The 26,186-nt window shown below is 41.3% G+C and overlaps 1 protein-coding gene across 2 annotated transcripts in view; it reads left to right on the forward strand.

The window, feature by feature from the left end:
* Positions 1 to 338: 338 nt before the first annotated feature.
* tpk1 (thiamin pyrophosphokinase 1) overlaps positions 339 to 26,186 on the forward strand; it is a 313,195-nt gene continuing 287,347 nt past the window's right edge. The window contains exons 1-2 of one of the 2 annotated variants that reach the window (XM_068005694.1): positions 339 to 436; positions 1,593 to 1,703. The gene's annotated coding sequence lies outside the window, so the exon portion shown is untranslated. The remainder of the gene's footprint in view (positions 437 to 1,592; positions 1,704 to 26,186) is intronic. The other variant, XM_068005703.1, reaches the window with a different exon arrangement.

Genomic DNA, 26,186 nt, shown 5'->3' on the forward strand with positions numbered 1-26,186 from the left:
CTGTTTTTAATTCAACGGGTCATTTTCAGTCTTTCTGTGCCTTTCGGATGTTTCTCCCTCTCTCTGTTTTGTGTTCTGGCCGTTTGTGTATTCGGTGGTGCTGTAGGTAACACCTCTCTGTCTGAACACTTTGATTGCCTTGACAACGGGCAGTTGGAATGATTATCTGTAATCACCAGGTATTGTTGACTGAATATAAATGCTAAAGGTTCGAGGATTTCCTGACATTCACCTGACGAAGGAGGAAGCCTCCGAAAGCTTGTGATTTTCAAATGAAATTGTTGGACTGTAACCTGGTGTTGGAAGATTGTTTACATGTGAGTGAGTGACCGTGAGGGGGCGCTGTGAGGGGCCGGCGGGCTCTTCCTGCCTGAGCCGGTGAGCGGGGCCGAGTGAATGAGCAGGAGCAGCGGCGACAGGAGCAGCGGCGGGCAGAGTGAGTACCGCAAACCCGATGGAAAGATCGAGCGGAGAGTGCCCGGTCCTCGGCGGCACCGCATCCGCGGCTCTCTGTCCGGCGGCCTGTGTGTGTGTGACCCGAGCGGCGCCGGTGCCAAGTTCACCTTTTAATTTAAATCGAAAGCCGATTTCAAAAGCTCGGCCTTTTAACTCTGCGCCAATGGGCCCGACTCCAGGGGAGCGGAGGGGCGGCCTGGCGCTGGTGTTTGGGGGTGCGAGGAACCGAAGCGCTTCCCCCGTGAGTGAGGATGAGATTCCGGTCACTGTATTCGCAGCGAGCGCGAGAAATCAAGTTTGTCGAGCAGGTCCCCGGAGGCTCTAAAATGCACAGTTCACTGACAGACTGGATCTGGTCTGGAGAAATGCCCAGTTTTATGACTCAAAGTCTCGGACACATGCAGTTCATAATGTGCATTTCCTGAGACTGATTTTGTTTCATGAGAAACTAGTAACCAGTCAGGACTTAACCTGTAATAATCATCCTTATTGTAAAAGTGCAAACTTTTTGCCTGTGAGTCACTTAGCATCTTGTACCTGCTCTGCACACTCTCTTCTGTTCCTCTATAGTGTATTTGCCAATGATCGTTAAAATTCCATTGTACCTTCACTTTGTTGTGGTGATAGTTACACATTTTGCCCTTTCTTAACTCACTAGGTACAGATCTGAGCTGGACTAAAATTTTCCCTTTTCAATTTGACTGTGCAACTGCAGAATGCTGCATTAATTCATCATTGAAGAATTTATTCTTTTAGTTTTGCTCGTCTTTTTTTAATAAAAAAATAAATCTTGTTTCAGACTGTTAGGAATCCTCAGCACTAAACATGAACGAATAGTCTTTGTGTTTCATACATAACCACTTTTTACTTTTGCATACTTCTTTGCCAAAGTTATCAAGGACAGGAAAATTTAGTTTCTGGTCTTTTTTTGACCTGTTACTGCTTACTTAACTACGTCATAAGTGTTCTTTCAAAGTATTTTTTTGCTACAAGTGTGGAGCATTATCTAACACGATTTGCTTTATTAGTGAGTTTGTGAAATCCAAAGTCTTTGTTTTGAATTAACTTCTGTTTTTCCAGAAATATTAATTTTATTGCCTTACTTATTATATGGTCTAACTTATATCTCCACTCAGCTCTGTCTCACTTCTTGGCTCATGGATGGCTTCTGCCCTTATGCACTTTAACTTCCTGGCTCACATGTCAGCTCTAGAAGCTCTCCGGATCAGTTTCTGCTCCTGCTTCAGGTCTGCCTACTCTAATTATCTCTTGATTTAATTATTGTTCTGCATTCTCTGGGAGTGACATTCCTTTTGTTGGTAATTTTTGCAACAAGTTTGCTGGGAGTATAAAGCAGATATTTTTTTGGTTCAAATTATTGATGGGGGATTTTACCTTTTTATTTCCTGACTTTTTAGCTTTTGCAGTTATGTTCCATTCATGCAAGATAAAACATGGACACTATAGTTAGCAGTGGTAGATATTTTCTGTTTGGGAAGTCACTGCTTTCTATAGGAGGAAGCAGTTGTAACTAAACTAATATGTTCATAATATATACAAATAAGAGGTGATTTATTTGTACAAAGTTTTTGCAATGATTCATAAAAAAAATACAGATTATTAGTTAGGAAAGGCAGTTATCTAGAAAAATGTTTTCTAAGAATTGTCCATATAAATGGAAGATTGTTCTATTTACTTTCCTCCACACATCATATAAATTTCAGTTAGTTTTTTTTTGGGTTACATTTTTTTTCTCCCCAATCCTCAAATTAAACGCAATCTTCTAGCTGTCAGTACCACCCATAAGGAGGTGGTGAGATGAATTGTTCTTCTTGGAAGGTGCCTGGTATATACCTTGTTTACGGACTTTGCTGATATCAGAAACTTTTCGTCAGGAGAGTTATGAGTAGGAACACAATGCACTGATTTAATATTGCAAATTTAAGGATGGGCCAAACTATGGTCATTTGAAACACACCAATCTAGTCATTCAGGAATAATTTATTTCTCCAACATGGCAGCATTTGGAAACCCTATGAATGACAATTTTTCTCTGAATCCTTGTTCAGAATTTTAACTTGATTCGAAAGTGGGAGGAACAGTAATTGTGTTGGATGTTCGCTGACTGCATATGTGCTGATTCTATTCAGGATTCCAACCTGAGGTTTGACTTCTAATAAGTACTCGTTGAGCCGTTTCGTCCAACGGTGCAGTATCAGTAAATCATGTTTTACCAAGCCTATGTGACAGATCCGACGTGATTTTTAAGTGATATGCTTCATTTTATTGTTAGCATTGCCTTGTTACCAAGGTCATGAGATAGATTTTGAATCTCAGAATATTTTAACACACCTTTTTTAAAAAAAACCTGGTAGTACATGCTTAGAATCAGAGTTTTAAGTGTAAGCATATCATCTTCTATGGAATCAGATAGCCCAATTACCTTTCAAATGTGGGTTTGGGAGCAAAGGTGCAATCTTACATATGGGTATCTCCCTTCATGCTGTTGTTTGTGCCAGATTAACTCTTAGTTGTTGGGGCCCCTTTATGAAATTACCATTTGTGCACATATGAGTGTAATGTGGTGGCGCCACTGCAGTGCATCCGCGAGGTTGAGAGCTACGTGGATTGCATGTTTCAAGAGGTGGTCACCCCGCAGCTTGAGAGTGCAGGCAGAGAGGGACTGGGTGACTGCCAGACAGACAAGGAGGGCCAGGCGGGTAGTGCAGGAGTCCCCTGAGAGCATCTCACTCTCTAACCAGTATTCAGTTCTGAATACTGGTGGGGGAGAGGGTTCCTCTGTGGAGTGCAGCCAGAGCCAAGACCTTAGCACCATGGCTGGCTCAGCTGTACGGGGGGGAGGAGAAAGGTCAGGAGAGCAATAGTGATAGGGGATTCCATAGTTAGGGGAGCAGACAGACGTTTCTGCGGCTGCAGACTTGATTCCAGGATGGTATGTTGCCTCCCTGGTGGCAGGTTCAAAGATATCACTGAGTGGCTGCAGAACATTCTGGAGGGGGAGGGTGAACAGCCAGAGGTCGTGGTCCATATCGGTACCAACGACATAGGTAGGAAGAGGGATGAGGTCCTGCAGGCAGAGTTTAAGGAGTTAGGAAAGAGTTTAATAAGCAGGACCTCAAAGATAGTAATCTCCGGATTACTCCAGGTGCCACGCGGTAGCGAGCATAGAAATAGGAGAAAGAAGCAGATGAATGCATGGCTGGGAAGATGGTGCAGTGGGGAGGGCTTCAGATTCCTGGGGCATTGGGACCAGTTCTGGGGGAGGTGGGACCTGTACAGGCCGGATGGGTTGCACCTCAACGGAGATGGGACCAATGTCCTTGTGGGGAGGTTCGCTAGTACTGTGAGGGGTGGGGGAGGTTTAAACTAATTTGGCAGGGGGATGGGCACCAGGATGCACCATTGGAAAGGGGAAACAAGGGGCACAAAGGATCAAGAGAGAAGGAAAGAAGGAGAGCCCTAGAGTAAAAAAATAGTAAGGTATTAGGTGGGGTCAGACCAAGAGAGAGTACAAGAAAGTCTAGGACAGGTTTGCGGTGCGTGTGTGAACGCACAAAGTGTGGTAAACAAGGTTGGTGAGCTGCAGGCTCAAATAGCCATATGGGAATATAATGTTGTGGCGACCTGATTCAAAAAAGGGCAGGATTGGGTACTAAATATTCCTGGATACAAGGTGTGAAGGAAAGAAAGGAAGGGGGAGTGGCAGAATTGATTTAAGGAGAATATTGCAGTGCTGGAGAGAGAGGATGCCCTGGAGGGGTCAAGGACAGAATCTATTTGGCTAGAGTTAAGGAACAATGGAGGTGCCATTACACTACTGGGGGTATTCTACAGGCCACCAACAAGTGGGAAGGATATAGAGGAGCAAATTTGCAGGGAAATTACAGAGAGGTGCAAAAGCCATAGGATAGTGATAACGGGGGATTTCAACTATCCTAATATAGACTGGGATAACAATTTAAGGGGCAAAGAAGGAGAGGAATTTTTGAAATGTGTTCAGGATAACTTTCTCGACCAGTATGTTTCTGGCCCAACGAGGAAGGATGCATTGCTGAACTTAGTTCTAGGGAATGATACGGGCCAAGTGGAGCAAGTGTCAGTGGGGGAGCATTTAGGGAGCAGTGATCATAATATCATAATGTTTAGAATAGCTATGGAAAATGACTGACCACTCTAAAGTCAAAATACTCAATTCGAGGAGGGCCAATTTCAGTGGGATGAGAACAGATCTGGTCCGGGTAAATTGGAATCATAGATTGGCAGGCAAAACTGTAATTGAACAGTGGGCGGCCTTTAAAGAGGAGATGATTCGGGTGCAGACAAGGTACATTCCAACGAGGGAGAAAGGTCGGGCAACTAAAGCCAGAGCTCCCTGGATGACAAAGGAGAGAGAGAGAATAAGATGAAGTGAAAAAAAGGTCATATGACAGGTGTCAGGTTGATAACACAAGTGAGAACCAGGCAGAATATAAAAAGTTCAGAGGGGAAGTGAAAAAGGAAATAAGAGGGGCTAAGAGAGGGTATGAGAATGGACTAGCGGCCAACATAAAAGGGAATCCAAAAGTCTTCAACAGACGTGTTAACAGTAAATGGGTAGTAAGAGAAGGGGTGGGGCTGATTAGGGGCCTTAAAGGAGATCTACTCATGGAGGCAGTGGGCATGGCTGAGGTACTAAATGAATACTTTGCATCGATCTTTGCCAAGGAAGAAGATGCTCCCAGAGTCTCGGTAAAGGTAGATATAGTTAAGATACTGGATGGGCTAAAAATTGAGAAAGAAGAGGTACTCGAAAGGCTAGCTGTACTTAAAATAGATAAGTCACCTGGTCAGGATGAGATGCACCCTAGGATGCTGAGGGAAGTAAGGGGGGAAATTGTGGAGTTACTGGCCATAATCTTCCAGACATCCTTAGATATGGGGGTGGTGCCAGAGGACTGGAGAATTGCAAATGTTACACCTTGTTCAGAGATAAACCCAGCAACTAAAGGCCAGTCAGTTTAATCTCGGTGGTGAGGAAACTTTTGGAAACGATAATCCGGGACAGAATTAACAGTCACTTTGATGAGTGTGGATTGATTAGGGAAAGCCAGCAAAGATTTGTTAAAGGCAAATTGTGTTTAATTAACTTGATTGAGTTTTTTGATGAGGTAACGGAGAGGGTAGATGAGAGCTATTTAGTTGATGTGAATATGGAATTTCAAAAAGTGTCTGATGAAGTGCCACATGGTAAGCTTGCTATTAAGATTGCGGCCCATAGACTAAAGGGGGCAATAGCAACATGGATACAGAATTGGCTTAACAACAGGGAACAGAAAGTAGTGGTGAACTGTTGTTTTTTGGATTGGAGGGAGGCATGCAGTGGTGGTCCCCAGGGGTTGGTGCTGGGACCACTACTTTTCTTGATATATATTAATGACTTGGACTTGGGTGTACAAGGCACAATTTCAAAATTTGCAGATGACACAAAACTTGGAAGGGTTGTGAACAGTAAGGAGGATAGTGATAGACTTCAAGAGAATATAGACACTCTGGTGGCATGGGCGGACATGTGGCAGATGAAGTTTAACCTGGAAATATGGGAGGTGATGCAGTATAAACTAGAGGGCACAATTCTAAAAGGGGTAGAGGAACTGAGGGATCTGGGGGTATATGTGCACAAATCATTGAAGGTGGCAGGGCGGGTTGAGAAAGCATATGGGGTCTTGGGCTTTATAAATCGAGGCATAGAGTACAAAAGCAAGTAAATCATGATGAACCTTTATAAAACACTGATTCGGCCACAACTGGAGTATTGTGTCCAGTTCTGGGCACCTCACTTTAGGAAGGACGTGAAGGCCTTAGAAAGGGTGCAGAGAAGATTTACTAGAATGATTCAAGGGATGAGGGACTTCAGTTCCAAGGATAGACTGGCGAAGCTGGGATTGTTCTCCTTGGAACAGAGAAGCTTGAGAGGAGATTTGATAGAGGTATTCAAAATCATGAAGGGTCTAGACAGAGTGGATAGAGAGAAACTGTTCCCTATGGCGGAAGGGTCAAGAACCAGAGGGCATAGATTTAACGTGATTGACAAAAGAACCAAAGGTGATATGAGGAAAAACCTTTTTCACAGCGAGTGGTTAGGACCTGGAATGCACTGCCTGAGGGAGTGGTGGAGGCAGATTCAATCATGGCCTTCAAAAGGGAACTAGATAAGTACTTGAAACAAAAAAAATGGAAGGCTACGGGGATAGGGCGTGGCAGTGGGACTAGCTGGATTGCTCAAGTGTAGAGCCGGCATGGATTCGGTGGGCCGACTGACCTTCTTCCGTGTTGTAACCTTCTGTGATTCTATGTGATGTCAATCAGCATGCATCTCAACGATGCATGGAATAGGCAACATACTTTTGTTTTTGGGGGCTAAGAACATAAGGAATTGGAGCAGGAGTAGGCCATACAATCCCTCGAGCCTGCTCCACCATTCAATAAGATCAAGGCTGATCTTCTACCTCAATTCCACTTTCCCGTCCTATCCCCATATCCCTTGATTCCCTTAGTGTCCAGAAATCTATCGATTTCAGTCTTGAATATACTCAGACGACTGAACATCCACAGCCCTCTGGGTTAGAGAATTCTAAAGATTCACAACCGTCTGAGTGAAGAAATTTCTCCTCACCTCGGTCCTGAATGGTGGACTCCATATCTTGAAACTATGACCTCTGGTTCTGGACTCTCCAGCCAGGGAAACAGCTTCTTGGCATCTACCCTGTCAAGCCATCCTAAGAATTCTGTACGTTTCAATGAGATCACCTCTCATTCTTCCAAATTCCAGAGAATATTGGCCCATTCTACTCAATCTCTCCTAATAGGACAACCCTCTCATCCCACGAATCGATCTAGTGAACCTTTGTTGCACCCCCTCTAAGGCAAGTATATCCTTCCTTTGGTAAGGAGATCAAAACTGTACACAGTAGTTCAGGTGTGGTCTCACCAAAGCCCTATATAGTTGCTTACTCTTATGCTCCAACCCCCTTGCAATAAAGGCTAACATACCATTTGCCTTCCTAATTGCTTGCTGTACCTGCATTTGTGATTTGTGTACAAGGACACCAAATCCCTCTGACTACCAACATTTCTTAGTCTCTCAACTTTAAAAAAAAATTCTGCTTTTCTATTCTTCCTACCAAAGTGGATAATTTCACATTTCCCCACATGATACTCTATCTGCCACCTTCTCGCCCACTCACTTAACCTGTCTATATCCCTTCGCAGTCTCATTGCGTCCTCCTCACAGCTTACTTTCCCACCTAGCTTTGTATCATCAATAAACTTGGATACATTACATTCGGTCCCCTCATCTGAGTCATTGATACATATTGTAAACAGCTGAGGCCCAAGCATTGGTCCTTGTAGCACCCCACTAGTTACAACTTGCCAACCCGAAAATGACCCGTTTATTCCTACTCTCTCTTTTCTGTCCATTAACCAATCCTCACTCTACGCTAATACATTACCCCCAATCTCATGAGCCCTAATTTTGTGAAACAGCGTCTTGTGTGGCACCTTATTGAATGCCTTTTGAAAATCTAAATATACTACATCCACTGGTTCCCCTCTTATCTACCCGGCTAGTTACACCTTCAAAAAATTCTAATAGATTTGTCAAACATGATTTCCCTTTCATAAAATTGTGTTGTATCTGCCTGATCATATTATGATTTTTCTAAGTGCCCTGTTACTACGTCCTACCGTGGGGTTACATTTGCTACCTTCCAAACCACAGGGACCGTTCTAGGATTGGGTTCATGGGATTTGTTGGCTTTTAGTCCCATTAATTTCTCCAGTACTTTTTCTGTACTAATCTTAATTACTTTAAGTTCCTCACTCTCATTAGACCCTTGGTTCCCCACTATTTTCGTTATTTTTTTGTCTTCGACTGTTAAGACAGATACAAAAAATTTGTTTAATGCCTGTGCCATTTCCTTATTCCCCATTATCATTTCTCCTGTCTTTGCCTCCAAGGAACCCATGTATACTTTCACTAATCTCTTCCTTTTTACACACTTGTAGAAGCTCTTACAATCTGTTTTTACGTTTCTTGCTAGTATATTCTCATATTCAATTTTCTCCCTCTCAATTTCTTGGTCATCCTTTGCTGATTCCTAAAACCCTCCCAATCCTCAGGCTTACTACTCTCTTTGGCAACATTGTAAGCCTCTTCTTTTAATCTAATATCCTTAACTTCTCTATTTAGCCATGGTTGGATCACTTTTCCTGTGGAGTTTTTATTCCTCAAGGGAATGTATATTTGATGAGAATTATTAATTATTTCTTTAAATGTTTGCCATTGCTTATCCACTGTCATTTCTTTTAATCTAATTTCCCAATCTACCTTAGCCAACTCGCCCCTCATACCTATGTAATTGGCTTTGTTTAAATTGAAGACCCGAGTTTAGGGCTTAAGTACATCACACTCAAACTCAATGAAATTCAATCATATTATGTCACTTTGCCCCGGGGATCCCTAACTGTAAATTTACTAATTAACCCTGTCTCGTTACACAATACAAGATCCAAAATAGCCTGTTCCCTAGTTGGTTCCGCGACATATTGTTCTAGAAAAGTGTTTTGAATGCATTCTATGAACTCGTCCTCCAAGGGTATTAAAAGGGTAAACAGCATGCATGCCTGAGACTGAAGGGGGAAAAAAATATGCTACCTTGTGCTCTTTGTTGTCTGCAAGTAATGTTAGCTTTTTTGAGATTTGTAGTTTATGTGAGAACTTATAAACTAAGGAATTTATATTTTACTGTAATTTTGATGCATCCATTCACAGTATTGTAGGCTCACCTGACACGGATTTGCAGGCATTGAAACTACTCTGGTTCTTTTTGCAGAGAGAACTTAGTTCCCTCCTAGGGGCATGGGAGAAAAGTGGAAGAGGCAGACTGCAACAAATCAGATGGGATGATAGTGAGACAGTTGATGACTGGTTGCCAGAGCAGTATCTGCACAGGCGAAAGAAGCATTTAACATTAATCTTCACAATTCTGTGGACAATTACCGTAAATCTACGAGTCCTTGTATACATCTTGGAGAAATGCACAATAATTTTTTGGAGATGTTCAAAGACTAACAATGGAGTGAAAGTTTTCTGATGAAATTGCAAACATTCCAATTCATCATCGCCAAATATAACCCTGCTTCTTCGATGGCTGTCTGTTCCCTGCCTCAATGCCCCTACTCTCTCTGATATTGATTCCCCTTTATCAGCACATCAACCCTCCCTCTCCCCCACTGCCCCCTCCCTTCACACTGAGAGGCTTTCCCAGACAGATACTTGGTTCACTGAACAGCACCATCTCCTGTGCCCCTCTTCACCCCCTGTGTCCCATATCCCGTCCATTCCCTCCTCTTCCATTCCTCCTCAATGTTTTTTTTTCTCTCCTCCCCGCCATCTTCCTCCTCCCTATCCATTTTCTCCCATCCCTTCTCAATCTTCTCCTTCATCCCCCTCCCTTGCACCCCCTCCTTCTTGCATCCCCTTTCTATATGCTTCCCCCCTCCCCATTCTATCTTCCGTTCCCCCATCTGCTTCCTCCTCCTTGGTCCCTTATCTATTTAACCCTGGACAATGCTACAATACCAGAAATGTTATATGGGGGTAGCATATAGATGTGGAAGAGGCTGAGGATGGATTCTGGTGGAACTTGAGGTGACTAAGCACACTGTAAAAATAAAGTAATTGCTGGAGATACGCTGGCTGTGGTAGGAAGGGGAGAGATGAAACTGAAGAGCATGGCATGGCCAACTGTTGAATGCTGAGGAGAAGTTGAGGAGGAAATGGAATAACGCATTGAGGTCACAATCACAGAGGATATTGATGACTGACGTGGGTAGTCTTGTACTGTCAGCAGGCAAAAACAGGGATTCAGATGAGGAATTGTGGGAAGAGACAGGCATGGAGTTGGGAAGCAATGACATTGAAGGACCTTGGAGAAGAAAAGGTTAGAAATAAAGTGGTAATTGGAGAGGGTAAATGAGTCCAAGATGTAATTTTTGATGGTTTTGAAAGGGAGAGGAGCATTGGTTGGGCTATAGTTGGAATGTTGTGTGCTGTTCTGGAAGCTATACTATTGGAAGAATATTAGACTGAAGATTCAATACAAGCCTCTATCAGTACAAGAATGAAGAAGGAAGTTTGAAGAAATTTCTAACATAGCATTAGTCAAACATGAGACAAAAAGTTTTTTTTGGATTGTGCAGCAAGATCTATTACAGTACCTCTACCATATTCTTATTTCCTGAGGAACCTTTTTTTTGTTAGACGATCACCAATAGGTTTTAGTTCAAAATCCCTTATTATAAGCGCCTCTTAAAATCATAGAATGGTTACAGCGCAGAAGAAGGCCATTTGGCCCATCGGTCCCGTGCCGACTCTTTATAAGAACAACCCAATTAGTCCCACTCCCCTTCTCTTTCCCTGTAGCCCTGCAAATTTTTTCCCTTCAAGTATTTATCTTTCAGGCAGCGCATTCCAGATCATAACTCTTCGCTGTTTAGTATAACTCTTATAATGTAAAAAAATACCATTGCTTTTCGATTACATATTACATATCCCATAAAAATAATAGTTTGGTAAATCCATAACTTTATATGGAGATTGAAACTTCCATTCATTTTGTCTGGGGCTTACGTCATATTTAACTTAAAACTTAATGAAAGTTTCTGTTAGAAGCCATGTGAGAACTGGGGTGTGATCTGTGTGCAGTAGGTGAGTTCAACATGGGACTTCAAAATTTGCATATCTCATTGAGGACCTCAAGTGGCAAAACTCTACTATGGAATAGTGATACTGGGAAGAATCTTGCTGTTAAAAACCGAATCTCTGGACTTCGCCAAAGAAAGTAAAATAAGTTCAGCTGAGTTAGTGCAGCAAGTTGTTTTGGATGTGATGTACCGTTTTCAAGGATATTTAGTGGACCTTATTGATAAAATAAGCAGACATAACTTGCTTTGTCTGTCGGTATGCGTAATGATAGTAATGACCTTGAGATGAGCTTCTAACCACCTATCCGCTCCATCACCAAGACAGCCTACTTCCACCTCTAACATCGGCCGTCTCTGCTCCTGTTTCAGCTCATCTGCTGAAACCCTCATCCCTGTCTTTGTTACCTCTAGACTATTTCAATGCTTTCCTGGCTGGCCTTCCATCTTCCTCCCTCCATAAACTTGAGCTCATCAAAAACTTTGCTGCCCATATCCTAACTCACATCAAGTTCTGTTCACCCATCACCTCTGTGCTTGCTGACCTACATTGGCTCCCAGTCCAGGAACACCATGATTTTAAAATTCTCATCCTTTCAAATTCTTCCATGGCCTTGCCCCTCCTGAGCTCTGTGACCTGCTCCAGTCCTACAACCCTCCGAAATCTCTGCGCTCCTCCAATTCTTGCTTCTTGTGCATCCCCGATTTTAATCGCTCCACCGTTGGCATAAATGCTTTCAGCTGCCTAGGCCCTATGCTCTGGAATTCCCTCCCTAAAATTCTCCGCCTCTCTACCTCTCCTCCTTTTAAGACGCTCCTTAAAACCTACCTCTTTGACTAAGCTTTTGGTCACCTGTCCTAATATCACCTTATGTGGCTCGGTGTCAAATTTTGTTTGATTGCTCCTGTAAAGCATCTTGGGATGTTTTACTATGTTAAATGCTCTATAAATGCAGGTGGTTGTTGTATTCCTATTAGGCACTACGTTAGATTTGAAAACACAGTTGTAGTTCACTTGTGACATGAAGCGCATAAAGAAAGGAGTCTAGTTTTCCATAACTGTTCTTCCATTAGTATCCCATCTTCAATATAGAAGGTAATTGTTCAACTTGTGGTGTGTTGTCAGTAGCATAACTGTGATATATTTGCATCATTGTAATCAAATGTTGTTTTCTGGTTACCTACCAAAATTATTTAATTAAATTAGTGGAAAGTAAATTTTAAAGCAAATCTTAATTTAAAAAAATAATTTACTCAAAGCCTGATAATCATTTGGAATCTACCAGGTAAGGTAGTGGAATCAGACGTTCAGGGAATTAAGAATCCAGTTGGATACTAGGTTGGTTGTGTTGGAATACTAAAGGTTTGAACTTGATCGGCAGAATAGTCTTTTTGTCCTTGACCTTTTCTTATGTTTTTATGGTCATGGCAGATGCTGCTCCACCAAGTGATTGTGTGAGCTTGTTTATAAATGAAGTTGCCAGCTTTCTATCAACAGCGTAAATACCATGTTGCACGCAGGTGTGAGGCTCCATGTAAGTAGTACGGGTAGAATATGGGGAAAAAACCAAGTGTAGCCAGTGAGGAGCCATACATACAATGCCGTCAGGCTCATCAGAATAAGGGAAAAAAAATTTAACATCCTTTTTTACAACAACATATTTTAAAAGGAACAATCGAGAGGGATTGGTAGTACACTCCCAATCGGATTGCAGTCTGTTGAAAGTTTATCCACGGTTGCTGGGATTTTTCAAGGTTTTAGTCAGTGTGATAAAAATGAATATTATCCATAGATCTGAAAGCCATAACAACTCACTTATTAAAAATGATACCAGTGCCATCTCATGACTTTGAGTGAGAAACCAGTGTTGTCTTGGCTACAGTAACTTGCTTGTTTTTGATCAGAAAAATCAGTTGTGTCAAAGATGCTTTGAACTAGGTATCAGTAGAATTTGTTTAACACCTATTGTGGGTGGAAATTGCATTCGTTTGATAAACCCAGATGACGTATCATTGTGGTCATCATTGCCACCCCTAGTGGTCATCCTCGTGGATTTGTGTCTATAGGCTGTAAAGAGTTGCCTGTTCTTGAAAGGGATTGAGTTCCGCACATTGTGTGTGTTGGCAGTTCAGATTGTCTTGCTGTGGAACAAGGGTTAAACTCAGTTCTGTAAATGTATGAACACATAATTTGTAAAAAGGCTGTATTCTGTTTTCATTGAAGAATAAGACTGCGTATTTCCTTTCTGAGCAATACTTCATCACAAGTTTTGTAAGAATTCAAAAGGACTTCTCTGACTAGTTTGTTTGATTAACTCCTTGCAAATTGCTTCCAGACCTTTAGCACCATATTTGGACTGTACAATATCTCAACAATACTGCTTACTTCTGTAAATAATTTTATTTGTGATTAAACTTGTTTGATAGATTAGCTTGTTTGGAAAGTGTCTGGCATGTATGATATGTCTTTTGATGTGAGGTGTCATTGAATCTTACATGCTATCCAGTAGCTAGTTTCCAGTCAATGGGAGGATTGTTTGACTTGAGGCTATTTCCAATACATGATTTAAGTATTAAGTCATAGGGAGCATGGGTTTGCCTATGGAAGCTGTGTTTTGCATTGAGAATGAGAAAAAAATGTGTTGAATGCAGCTGTCTGCTTTAACAAAAACAGAAAATGCTTCCTGCATCTTTGGAGAGAACAGAATAGTTAACTTTTCGGGTGCGAACTCACCTGAGTTGTAACAGTCAGGTTATAGCATATTTTGCCTCACTACTTTTATCAGATTTATTAAGTTATGGGAATCCAAAAGGAGAGAAAGCAATTGTATCTAGGCCCAGTCGATTGAAAATGTCATGAAAACGTTATAGCACAAGTGGAGCAGTCAGTGGCTAACAACCTTAAAGAAGCTGGCCATGCAGTTTTGAAATAAAGTAGCTTGGTTAGATGTAGAATTATAGGCCTTGATAGGAAGACTAAATCAAGTATACATTGGAAGACATTTTCTGAATTGCCAAGCTGTCAACTGAAATGGGCTGATACAGACATACAGAGAAACCAAATACCTCTCATCCAAACAGATGACTGGATTTTGCTCCATTTGTGATTATTTTGCTGTTGTAACAATGAAGTCAATGCCAGCTTAGCAATTGAGATATTATAGAGGTTCAGCATAAATTCAACGTAGTAAAGTTTGTTCCGTTTGACTCCATTTTTAAACTGCTAGACTTTCTATTATAGATACATGGTCAAAAGTGATCCCAAAATGGCATTTAGAGTACTTTAAAGTACTCTTTAAAGTACTTCAGCTTCCCATATACTGCCAGAAGGTTTAGGAGTTTTTTTATTCGTTCATGGGATGTGGGCGTCGCTAGCAAGGCCAGCATTTATTGCCTGTCCCTAATTGCCCTTGAGAAGGTGGTGGTGAGCCGGCTTCTTGAATCGCTGCAGTCTGTGTGGTGAAGGTTCTCCCATCTTTCTATGTAATACTCCTGTTGACTGACTGCTGGTTTACTTTGCAGTAATATTCTGTAATAAATACCTACATTGAAAATAAGCTCCATATCCTTTTCTTGGAAGGTGATACAGGGCAGACATTGAATTAGAAGTGCAATTATCCAGGGAAGCATGTGGGGCTGAAGAGAAGTTCTACACTTCACCCCTAGTTTTTCAAGAATAGAAGTTCAACAGATACAACTGCTTCCTCTTCATTCTAGATTACCTTCTGCTTTATTGCATTTAGCAACTATTTATCCAGAATGCAAGTACAGTAGGTTCAACTTATTGTAGGCAGTACAGAATTTTGATAGGTAGAATTAGGGACCTTTTATACAAAGTCTAGTGAGGTATACATGGAAGATGTTTCTGGATTGGTGATCATATCCCTGTCACCCAAACAGATGCCATTGTAATGATGAGGCCATTGTTAAGATGGAGCTGGTACCCAGTTTGTAAGATGGATCCAGTCAGCATTAATTGGAGTTAAAGTGCACAATACCTTCATGCAGGAGACCAAAACTGCCAAGAGACCCTGTTGACTGTTGAACACAACAGTAGGCAGTGTGTGATGATTTTGTGAAAGGTAATGGAAGTCTCAGTACATGCCAGATAGGCTGTTAATTAAGTTGAAGTGTAAACACCATATCACATTCTGACTTGTTCTTAAGAATCCATTCAGAGAGTTTTGGATTAAAAAAATACAGGTAATTCTGTCACAAAAGATAGCAGTATTTGTAGAAAAGAAAATAGTTTTAAAAAGTTGTAATTTTTAGAAGTAATTTTCAACTTTCCCATTTTGATTTTGATTTTAAAAAGTCCCTAGCCCATGAAGAATTCAAGGGGATAAAAATAAGATTAATGCAGGATGTCAGACACACTTCCGCTCGGTATGGTTTTCATATTGGACATGCCTCAGCGAAGAACACGAGTCAATTGATCCAGCTGCCTTAAAGAAGAGGACAAGAAGAATATGTCCTATTGAATTTTTAAAAAAAATTAGGGCGGCATGGTTATGAATTCTTGGAGGCAGCCGCCATTGAGAAATTCATTAGTCCTTTTGTTTTGTCAATGGTCCTAATGAGGAAAAGAAAAGTGATGTATTGCAGGTAACGGTCAAGTAAATCAACCAAGCGTGATGCAAGTATCCTAGTTCATATAGAGAATACTTGTTACTGCTGGTTCACACTTCTTGTTTTGAAGAGTTGATATTATTCGAATGAAGGGGCATGTGACTGACCAAACACAGCTTTCACAGATGGGAGTTTATAACATTCACCAGCAGCCTTCCAGTGGACAACGGAAGTCTACTTTTCTGGATCACCTGATTTCTGTTTTCTGATACCCAGGCACAATGTGGGAAAAGAATATGAAAATATTACATCTGATTGATTATGGATGGAAGTTAGTTCCTGCAAGGTATAAATCTTGGGGCATGTAATATCAGGAAAGGATATTGATGGATCCTGGTAAAGTGGTACCTAAATAATAAGACTTCAGAATGCATCAAAATCCGTTCTATACCCAATACAGTTCTAATGTAAGGAATCTTACACCACCAGGTTATAGTCCAACAATTTTATTTTGAAATCACAAGCTTTTGGAGATTATCTCCTTTGAATAAGAGGACACCATCCCACCAATCAAAGGTGTCGACGCAGCCAAAAAATTGGGTATTGCTTGTCTGTCCTTCACATAATCAACACGCCATAAGAAACTGAACTATTGTTCACTTAGCATCTGTTATAAAAGCTATATTAAGTATCGGCAGTTGAATTTCCCAGTAATAATTGCATCTCATTTATTAATACTTTTGCAGTAATACCACAATCATTAAACTTTTAGTATGAATGTTATCACGTATTTGTGACTGATCAGCATTGATACAGACACTAGTTTCCTACTCCGAAACAAACTTGAAACCAAACTAAACCACCCCAAGATGTTCACAGCACCTATAGTAGAAAATGTTGCCCTGGGTGTGATTTTCAAGGCAATAACTTAATAGTACGGTTCAGAGGACAGTAATACATACCTCAGCATTTCCCTCCATTCATGGTATAATCTGAATTCCCTGATTTAGTTTAGATAGATTTTGTCAGGAATTGGCTACCAAGTTTGTATATAAAATGTCAGCAACTGCAATTCGAAAGTAATTCATTGGCTGTAAAGTGCTTTGTCATGTCTCGTGGATGGTAAGATGCTATGTAAATGCAAATTGTTCGTTCATGCTAGATTAGGTTACTATCCTGGAATCCCTCAACGCTGTTACTCTCTAAAAGGACACTATCAAGCTATGACTTTTTAATTGATGGATCTCCCATAATGCTGTGCATAATGAGACAGAGAATGTGATGTTCTATAACAAGGGATATAGGGATAGGGTGGGAAAGTGAAGTTGAGGTAGAAGATCAGCCACGATCTTATTGAATGACTGAGCAGACTCGAGGGGCTGTATGGCCTACTCCTCCTGTTTATGTTCTTATAACAACAACTTGCAATTATATAGCGCCTTTAACGTAGTAAAACATCCCAAGGCACTTAACAGGAATTTTATCAGACAAAATTTGACATTGTGCCACATTGTTTTTATTCATTCATAGATATGGGCGTAGTTGGCAAGGCCAGCTTTTATTACCCATCCCTCATTGCCCTTGAGAAGGTGGTATTGATCCGCTGCCTGGAACCGCTGCAGTCCGTGTGGTGAAGGTTCTCCCACAGTGCTGTTAGGTAGGGAGTTCCAGGATTTTGTCCCACCGACGATGAAGGAACGGCGATATATTTCCAAGTCAGGATGGTGTGTGACTTGGAGGGGAAAGTGCAGGTGGTGGTGTTCCTATGCGCATGCTGCCCTTGTCTTTCTAGCTGGTAGAGGTCGCGGGTTTGGGAGGTGCTGTTGAAGCCTTGGCGAGATGCTGCAGTGCAACTTGTTGATGGTGCACACTGCAGCCACGGTGCGCCAGTGGTGAAGGGAGTGAATGTTTAGGGTGGTGGATGGGGTGTCAGTCAAGCAGGCTGCTTTGTCCTGGATGGTGTCGAGCTTCTTGAGTGTTGTTGGAACTGCACTCATCCAGGCAAGTGGAGAGCATTCCATCACACTCCTGACTTGCGCCTTGTAGATGGTGGAAAGGCTTTGGGGAGTCAGGAGGTGAGTCACTCGCCGCAGAATACCCAGCCTCTGACTTGCTCTTGTAGCTGCAGTATTTATGTGGCTTGTCCAGCTAAGTTTCTGGTCGATGGTGACCCCCAGGATGTTGATGGTGGGGGATTCGGTGATGTAATGCAGAGGAATGTCAAGGGGAGGTGGTTAGACTCTCGCTTGTCCGAGATGGTCATTGCCTTGCACTTTTCTGGCTTGAATGTTACTTGCCACTTATGATCCCAAGCCTGGATGTTGTCCAGGTCTTGCTGCATGTGGGCACGGACTGCTTCGTTACCTGAGGGGTTGCGAATGGAACTGAACACTGTGCAATCATCTGTGAACATTCCCACTTCTGACCTTATGATGGAGGGCAGGTCATTGATGAATTATGTTTGCGCCTAGGGCACTGTCCTGATGAACTCCTGCAGTGATGTCCTGGGGCTGAGATGATTGGTTTCCGACAACCACTACCATCTTCCTTTGTGCTCGGAATGACTCCAACCACTGGGGAGTTTTCCCCCTGATTCCCATTGACTTCACTTTTACTGGGGCTCCTTGATGCCACACTCGGTCAAATGCTGCCTGAATGTCAAAAGCAGTCACTCTCACCTCACCTCTGGAATTCAGCTCTTTTGTCCATGTTTGGACCTAGGCTGTAATGAGGTCTGGAGCCGAGTGGTCCAGGTTATTAGGATTATAGAGATATTAAGACGGGTGACCAAAAGCTTGGCCAAACAGGATGTTGTGCTATGTTACATACATTGTATTATCAGGGTCCCTGATTTATGGTAACTCAAATTGCATTTTATGAAGTGTGTTTAGGTTTTTGAGTCTGCTATCTTTGGAATTTCCTTGAATTATGAGAGACAGTGAGACGAATGTGTTACCAGGATCTACACTAGGTTCAAGTTCTGTTATTAGTGTTTTTGTTTGGTAAGTATTTAAAAAGTGTATTGTTTCATCTTGGAATTACTGTAGAACTCTAAGTACTATGGGTTTGTTAAACCCTTTAACGTGCTGTTACGTTTTTAGGTTTTTATTCTGGATATTTTCTCTGATTCAGTTTTGCCGCCACTCCCATAAACAGAACTGGAGTGAGTTTTTTAATCTGTTGAATATCTAGGTAAACAATAACATGACCCAAAGGTCATAACAGAGCTCCTTTACTCAGTACACTGGCTACTGGAATGTAACATGTGATTCTCCTTTTTGAGTGAACGAAATGTACGCATTACCTGACCAAGGGACTGGTTCAGACCCTGTCTTTTGGTCTGGTGCGAGTATACATTTTATTTAGATAAAAACAGATGAATGCAGAGTAAACAGTATAAAATCATGAATTATACTCTGCCACCCTCCTCAATTCATAATAGTAAAAATGCCTCTAGCTTTTTTTCTGAATGTAGACTTTTAACAGAAATTTACTTGCTGTTGCTTCAATGTGGCCGAGTTTCCTTGTTGAACTGGTGCAAACTTAAACACCAAACTCTGGCTGCTGGCTGTGAAGCCGGCACTGACTGTAGATTCTCCCCGCAGACAAGTTTATTCATAGATATGTGATTCCAATCCTTTTGAAGTTATACCGAAATAAAAGATAATAGTTGACTGCATCTCTCATTATTAAATTAGATCAACAGCCATTCATAGAAGGCTGCATTTCTCTTGTCTGTATCAAATGGGTATCCAAACTTTGATGATGGCAAAGGTGTCTGATTAAATCCGATGGCTTTGGCCATTTACACAATTCACACTGTCGACATCCAATTGTGTTCCCTTCAAAATTTGCACAAGTGAAGTCACTTGTAGGGCACGACTTTGTAGGCAAACCTAGAAGTGCAAAATTGAATCCAGTTGGAGGGTTTCGAGTCTGTTGACTATTCACTTATATTGAGTAGAATGGGCCTATACTCTCTGGAGTTTAGAAGAATGAGAGGTGATCTCATTGAAACATAAGATTATGAGGGGGCTTGACAGGGTAGATGCTGAGAGGCTGTTTCCCCTGGCTGAACGAGGGCACAGTCTCAAGATAAGGGGTTGACTATTTAGGACTGATATGGAAAAATTTCATAATTCAAAGTGTTGTGAATCTTTGGAATTCTCTGTAAATGCTCAGTCGTTGAGTATATTCAAGGCTGAGAGCGATAGATTTTCGGACTCTAAGAGAATCAAGGAATATGGGGATCGGGCGGGAAAGCGGAGTTGAGGTAGATGATTAGCCATGATCTTATTGAATGGTGGAGCAGGCTGGAGGAGCCATATGGCCTACACCTGCTCCTATTTCTTACGTTCTTATACAATAAAATGTTCTAGGAAGACAAACCCAGGGCAGGTGTAAAGCAATTCAAGCAAATGTAGGAAGCAGTGGTACTGAAAAAACAGATTTGCGCAGAAGATATGTGGGAATTGATAATTTTAATGAATTTAGAAAACTAGTTAGAAATACAACAGATGGCACAATCCCTAATCCAGGTTTATATTTCCAGTTAGATCTTGTGATTCTACAACACCGATTTTTGTTTAACTGCTGTTAGCCATATTGTCACATTTTATGGATAGGATTATACATACCTTTTGCAAACTGGTTTGACTGTCATAGCTGCACCGCTTCCCGAACGACTGCTCCCCGCTCAGTCACCATGTAGCCGGGCACAAGTACAGGAAATCAGAGCTGGGTGAGATTGGCCCGGGGTCAGGGCCTTCTAGGTTACTGGAGAATGGTGTGGCTACCGTTACTGGAACTGATGTGACTGTTACAGGACAGTGGCTTGTGTGGTGGATAAGGTGGCTGAGGATGCCAAGAATGTCTCTGAACTGATAGTGCACATAGCAGTAATGAAAGAAAGAACTTGTATTTATATGGCGCCTTGCATGATCTCAGGATGACCCAAAGTGTTTTACAGCCAATGAAGTACTTTGGAAGTATTGTAACGTAGGAAATGCGGAAGCCAATTTGCAACCGACCCCTGAAACATTGGGTCTTTGGCAGTCTGCTTCAGCTGATCAAACTCTCTCGTTGTCTTGGATTTTCCTTGCAACTGGGCCAAGAGCTCGTTTCGTCAAGAATGTGGAGTTGTGGTTGTGCATCTGCTTCTCCACTGCAAAAATATCATGCGCAATCGTTTCTCAGCCTTTTCATTTTTGCAGTGTGATCATGGTGTCTTCCTGATCATTTGATGTGAAATTAACCCCTTTTCTTGTACTTTACACATTTGTCAACTGAAAACTTGCACTTAAAATATTTTTGTCAACTTGTTAATTAGTAAGAGGATTTTTTAAAAAATACCCTATTTTGAGTAAAATGCTGGAATTTTGCTTCAAAATGAAAGTGCATTTCAGTAGAAGGATTTGGTACCCCTCTAAAGTTTTGAGTTGTCTGTCATTTGAACGTTTTGCGTATGTATAAATTTTGAGTTAATTTTTTCCTGCTTTTTGTTCTTTTTTCATGTATATTTCGAATGGAAGCTATCTTTAAAGAAATATTCAACAATAAAGCTCCAGAATATCCAATGGAATGTGTGATTTTTTTTTTGAGCTTCTGCATATTTAATTCAATTAATAATAATTAGTTACTTATTTAGCACCTGTTTTGTTTTGCTTTTCTATCCCAAGTCTGGGAAACTTGAAATGCTGAGGCATGACCTCTCCATGCTTAGCCTCTTCAATCTATTTGGTAGAACATCTCCCAGTAATTCAGAGGCCTCTGCTTTCTAAAGTTATTTCATGTTGACTAATATTTTTAAATGCCCCCAAGATGACCACTCCTTTTGTTTTAATAAGTTGCTTTCTACATTCTGATTGTGGAAAATTAATAAGGAACAGCAGTCAACGTCTTAAAATGGGAGTAACTATAAAAGGGCTATGATGTTTATTATATCAGGTTAAAATTTACTCCTCAAGGAAGTACTGGCCCCTTGGATTAGATGGTATCTGTCCCAGCAGTTTGCTAGTTGGGATAATATGGCCTTCATTTAAATGTTAATTTGCTGCTAGTGCTGTTCATTGTTGTAATACCTGAAAAATGCTATATAATGCCCATGGAATGAAATTCATCTTTAACAAAGCTTCAGCCAGAAGGTTTTTAGTTAGAACCATTCCTCTGATTGGAGTTAACTGATGGTTCTAAAGTCTAGAACTCTAGCCATTTGGGGGAAGGGGAGAGGAACAGATATTTGTATTTAATAAATATGTTGCTAGGTTGGTGGTGAGGGCAGCTTTGAGGTGCTTCGACACCAGTTAGTTATGTTTAGAAATTGAGGAATGGGCAGCAATTGCCACATCTAATACAAAATTGCAGACACGGTACACTGGTACTCCTGCCACTGGACTTAATATCTATCCCTTCCATCACCAATCAAGTAAACCGCTCTGCTCTGGAGAATTTGAGCTATTGTTGTATCTAGATAGGCATGTGGTAAGTCTTACTTGAGCCTTGTAGATAGTGGAGAGCCTTGAGGGGCCAGGAGGTGCGCTACTTGTTGGAGTACCCAACCTTTACCCTGCCACATTATGTTTATGGCTGGTCCAGTTAAACCTCTGGTCAATGGTGACTCCCAGGATGTTGATGGTGGGGGACTTGGTGACATTGGTGTAGTTGAAGGTAAAGGAGGGGGATTGCTGGGCTTGTTGGAGATGGTCATAACCAGTGTGAATGTTACCTGCCGCCTGTTAGCCCAATCCTGGATATTATCTAGGCCCTGCTGTAGGCCTTCATGGGCTGCTTCATTATAAGAGGTGGTGTGAATGGAGCTGAGCATTGTGGGATCATCAGTAAACAGTCCTATTCCTGACCTTATGATGGAGGGAAATTCACTGACGAAGCAACTGAAGATGGTTGGGCTCAGGCCACTTCCCTGAGGAAATCCTGCAGTGTTGCCCTGAAGCTCCAGTGATTGGCCTCCGACAACCACAACCATCTTGCTGTATGCGGAAGGGGTCCCTTTGATTCCTATTGACCTCGGTGTTTTAAAGCATAATGTATTCATACAAACAGAAAATGTTGGAAACACTCAGCAGGTCAGGCAGCATCTGTCGAGAGAGAAACAGAGTTAACGTTTCAGGTCGATGACCTTTCATCTGAACTGGAAGATGTTAGAAATGAACAGCTTTTAAGCAAGCACAGAGTCAGGGATAAGGGAGGTGGGTAAGAACAAAAGGGAAAGGTCTGTGATAGGGTGGAGGGCAGGAGTGATTAAATGACAAAAGGGGTGATGGTGCAAGGCAGAAGGAGGTGATAATGGGACAAGTATAGAAGCAAAAGATGGGTCCAGAGGAGGTGTAAATGGTTACAGCAGAATAGAAGAGGGGGAGAGAAGCATGGAGGGGAATTTTCTAATGGCAGTATACAATATGGCAAAACTCGGCAAAAGCAATATTGAAATGAGAAACTATGACAAATGTATTCATTTTACATGAGATCAAATCATGAAAGTTTGTTTGCAATGAATGGATTGTAAAACAGTCACATTTTGATCCTAATGTTTCTCCCCTTTTGTTGCACCCTCAAGGTGACGACTCATTCTGAAATATGGTTTCATGGACAACAAACAACTTTCTGGTACCTTCAAGGGGCCGCTCTTCTTCTGTAAGCCTCTACAGTAAGCAGCAGTGGGCTTACTGGAAGAGAGTAGAGTAATAGTCAGAAATTATGCTTTAGACACTGCAGATGAAGGGAAAACTAAAAGATGTAAAGTAATTAAATCGTGGAGAGAAATAAGAAATGTGTGAGGAAAAACCACATCAGAGCAGAAGGACAGGTTGGAGTGTCTGGCCCAAATAAGTGTTCTTTATACAAATGCACAGAGTATGAGGAACAAATTGAATGAATTGCAGGTACAAATTCAACTTAGAGGGTACGATATGGTAGCCATTACGGAGACATGGCTGCAAGACGGTCAGGACTGGGAACTGAATATACCAGGTTTTCAGGTCTACAGGAAGGATAGGGAAACTGGTAGAGGGGGAGGAGTAGTCTTAGTGATTAAGGATGAAATTACTTCAATGATAAGAGAGGATATAACGAGAGGTGAGCAGACAGTGGAGACTTTATGGGTAGAATTAAGAAATAGAAAGGGATTTAAGACTGTAGTGGGAGTTGGGTATAGGCTCCCTGGTAGCAGCTATGAAGTGGCAGAATGTATAAATGCACAGATTAGACAAGCATGTAGCAAAGGCAGAGTGGTTTTAATGGGGGATTTTAACTTTAATATAGATTGGGATAAGCAGATGAGCTCATGTCAGAAAGGTAGCGAATTTCTTGTGTGTTCAGGACAGCTTTCTGCAATAATATGTCCTAGAACCAAGAACGGGGACGGCCATATTAGGTTTAATGATGAGTAATGAGCCAGATTTAGTTAAAAGCCTAACGGTGCATGAACATTTATCTAATAACAATCATAATATGATTGAGTTCAATGTTGTGTTTGAAAGGGAGAAACCTGTAACAGCTACTCAGATTCTAAATTTAGCTAAGGCTGACTTCAACGGGTTGAGACAGGGACTGTCCACAATAAACTGGGCAAATCTGTTCATGGATAAAACTTCCTGCATAGAATGCCAGATAGTAACCAAGGTCAAGAAATGCAACTGAATTTCTCTTTTCCTCCCCCTTCCCTAGCCTGGGGGGACTGACTAGTTGTGCTACCCTACTGATGTTCGGGCAGAGATCAACCGACTTGTTTAAATTACGGATCAAACAAACAGAAATCTGGGTAACCAACTGGGTAGAAAACCTGCCTAGTGAATGTGATCATAAGCTACTCTCATTTCAAGAGCTCCATATCTGCCCCAGGAGTGAATTTACTTGGGGAACCAGACTAGTCTTTTCAAGACTATGCTGCTGCGTTTTTAGAAAAAAGTCCCATGGCTATTCACAGAAGTGTCATCAAATAAATAGAGCCAAACGAGGAAATACTGGGAGGCATCGCTAAAAGCTTGGTCTGGACCTGTGGAGCATTATACAGCAGCTTTAAATTCAGGAATTCCCAATTGTTTGACCCTATTGCCAGAACAGCTTTGAGATATCCCAACTAAAAAGATATTGTCAGGGGGCGGATGGGGAGAATTTTTTTTTACACAGCCAGTTTTGATGATCTGGAATGCGCTGTCTGAAAAGGTGGTGATGATGTGGAGATGCCGGTGATGGACTGGGGTTGACAAATGTAAGGAATCTTACAACACCAGGTTATAGTCCAACTGTTTTATTTGAAAATCACAAGCTTTCGGAGGCTTTCTCCTTCATCAGGAGAGCAAGTGACGAAGGAGAAAGCCTCCGAAAGCTTGTGATTTTCAAATAAAACTGTTGGACTATAACCTGTTGTAAGATTCCTTACATTTGTCCACCCCAGTCCATCACCGGCATCTCCACATCATTAAAATAATGCCAGGGTAAGTGTAGCTACCGTTTGGCATTGACAATTCTATTGCAGTCGGGGCTTGTGGAACTAGCTTGTAATAAAGAGCTGTGATATATTTGTTGTGCTATACTTGAAGATCTAACTGTAATAATTAACTTTCCTAACTGGGCAATGGAATTCCTTTAGGAAATATGATGAATTATTATGCCAGGAAAAACTGCTCATTGGTGGTGCAGATGGTCACTGTACATATAATCTGATAGACTTGATTAGGATTTGCTGACATGATTCAATTACACATGGACTGAAATCTATTTTTAGATTTAATCTATTGTTTAAATTAATGTAAATGTATTTTGGAGCATTTAGCAGGATGTAAACAAGTACACCAAGGTACTCAAAGTGTAATTAACCATTAAGTGATGCCAGTTTGTATAATGCATTTTTTTTCTAGAATCAATTGAATATTTGGATATGAAAATAATTGGTTGAGACATCCTTTATGATAATTCAATGATCCAACTCAAATAAAATTGAGTAAAAGCCGAAATGTGCTGTTGCATATATTATTTCATTATTTGTTTCACTGCTATTTTTATGGTCCCTGCTGTTTACCACTGGGCATGCTCATTGTGATGCATGCATCTGCGCCATCTATCCAGCCAAGCGGAAGAACACTTGGTGAGTGGAATGCCATGAAATAGTAAATCAGTTTTTCTTTTCATCATCCATGGATCAATGTGCTTCAGTGTGGGACACTAACAACAGACAGGAGAAAGAGATGTCCGACTAGATGTTGGAAGATCAGAGAATGAATAATAACCACTTCACTTGGTTATAAGCCATTTCAATATATTTATTTTTACACAAGGTAAAAAATTAGAGCCATAACTTTTTTTACAACTGTGCAGAATTGGCATTTAAAATAACAAAGTTTTGGTTGGGATGTAGCACCTTCAAAGGCCTATTAAATATT

Source organism: Heptranchias perlo, chromosome 2 (assembly GCF_035084215.1).
Source record: "Heptranchias perlo isolate sHepPer1 chromosome 2, sHepPer1.hap1, whole genome shotgun sequence".
In the NCBI taxonomy this organism is placed as follows: Eukaryota; Metazoa; Chordata; class Chondrichthyes; order Hexanchiformes; family Hexanchidae; genus Heptranchias; species Heptranchias perlo.